Genomic DNA, 2,068 nt, shown 5'->3' with positions numbered 1-2,068 from the left:
GGACAATGTTCTTTGAATGCGGCCACACAGTCTGCGGCTTTCCCACGCAGCATTAGGTCCTGGAGAACCCCCTGATGTGGGTTCGTCACACCAGCTATAACTCCCACTGGGTGCGGGGCATCTGGACCCCCCTCCACTTTGGGGGAGCTACAGACAAAGCTGCCATCGAGCGGTCATGCCCCCTGTTTACCTCCTCCTGTGTCACGGGATAAACTTGTCCCCAAATCCACATGTCGGAGTCCTCACCCCAGCACTTCAGAGGGTGACTGTGCTTGGCGATGGGTCCTTGCGGAGGTGATTAGGGTAAAGGAGGTCACTGGGGGCCCTGATTCACGCTGACTGGTGTCCTTACAAGAGGGGAGAGCAGGACGCAGACACGCATGGGAGGACATGGGGAGGGGACGGTTATCCCCACGCCTGGAGGCCCAGCTCTGCCCACTCCTGGAGCTCGGACTTCCGGCCTCCGGGACTCCGAGGCAGCAGCTTTCTGTTGATTGAACTGCCCCATCTGTGGTATTTTTGTGGCGATCCTGGCAAACAACCGGCCCCAGGTGATGAGCGGGGGTCCCAGTTCTCTGCAACCTGCCATGGATGCCTGCTGGGTGAAGGGAGGGGGGGAGGAAGAGGTGTGTGAGGGGGTGGGGGGAAGGGAGGGCCTGGGCAGCTGTGGGCATCCAGGGAGCTGGGGGAAGAGTTTCTTGCTTTGAACACACCTCAGGTGAGGAGGGATGCTCGGCTGGAGAGTATCGGGAGTGAGCGAGGGCTGTAACTGCCCCACGACAGTCACAGCTGGACGGAGGCCCTCTGAGGACAGGCCAGCCTAATCCAGGCCGGACACAACTTGCCCGCCTGCCCTGCTCCTGCTGTCTTGGCCGGTGAGCCAATGGATGAGCTGGCTCCCCCCGCCCCTGCACCAAGAACCCTGGCTGCCATCCCGAGGGCTGGGAGCTGACCTGCTGGAGGGGTTCCTTGCCGCCCAGAGGGGGATACCAGGGCACAGAAAGGGAGGGGCTTCCCAGAGGTCCCACATCAAATGCAGCCAGCACCCCAGCTCTGCTCCTCGCCCCGACACGCCCGCACCCGTCTGCCTTTTCCTAATTCACCCAGACGTGTCACCGGACACACTGTTGCTTTTGCAGCCCTGGAGAGTCGTCCTCCATCGGGGTGGCCGACGTCCCTGGAGAGGCTGTGAGGGGCCGTGGGGCTGGGCTCCCGCAGAACCAGGACCTGCGCTTTGTCCGAGTTCTCCTCTCAGGGTTTGCGCTGCTCTCCCCAGCAGTCAGCCACAGGCTCTGCTTCTCAGTGGCTCCTGGTCAGAGGCTACCTGTGCCCCCGCGGGGTGGTGGTGCTCACAGGCCTCCCCGCAGAGGTGGGGAGACGTGGCCGGCAAGCTGGAGTTCCCAGGGACTTAGTTTGGGAGGCTGCCTGTGAGGCTGTGGTGTCAGAGGGCAGGGCAGGAACTGGGCGAGGCCTCCGACTGCCAGCTGTCTCCCCAGCCGGGGTGCTGAGGTGTTGGGAGGGCTCCTTGGTGACCAGGATAGGGCTTCCAGCTCACTTCTTGCAGAGAACGCCTGCTTGGGGTGCCTGGGGTGACTCAGTCGTTAAGCGTCTGCCTTTGGCTCAGGCCATGATCTCGGGGTCCTGGGATCAAGTCCCAAATCCCACTCCTTGCTCAGCGGGGAGTCTGTATCTCTCTCTCCCTCTGCCCCTCCCCCATTCCTCTCCCATGCTCTAGAGCTCTTCAAATAAAGAAAACCTATCAAAAAAGAGAGAGGGGGGCGCCTGGGTGGCTCAGTTTTGGGCGTCTGCCTTCCGCTCAGGGCGTGATCCTGGCGTTCTGGGATCGAGCCCCACATCGGGCTCCTCCCCTGGGAGCCTGCTTCTTCGTCTCCCGCTCCCCCTACTTGTGCTCCCTCTCTCTCTGGCTGTCTCTCTCTCTGTTAAACAAATAAATAAAATCTTTTAAAAAAAGTAAAATAAAAATAAAAAAAGAGAGAGGGAACACTGTTCTGCCAGACCCCACGGAACAGCGAGCCCCGCCCATCTGGAGGGCAAGGAAGCGGGGGGG

Source organism: Ursus maritimus, unplaced genomic scaffold (genome assembly GCF_017311325.1).
Source record: "Ursus maritimus isolate PB19 unplaced genomic scaffold, ASM1731132v1 scaffold_9, whole genome shotgun sequence".
Lineage (NCBI taxonomy): Eukaryota > Metazoa > Chordata > Mammalia > Carnivora > Ursidae > Ursus > Ursus maritimus.
The sequence above is the reverse complement of the archived record's forward strand: the minus strand, read 5'-3'. Positions refer to the sequence as shown.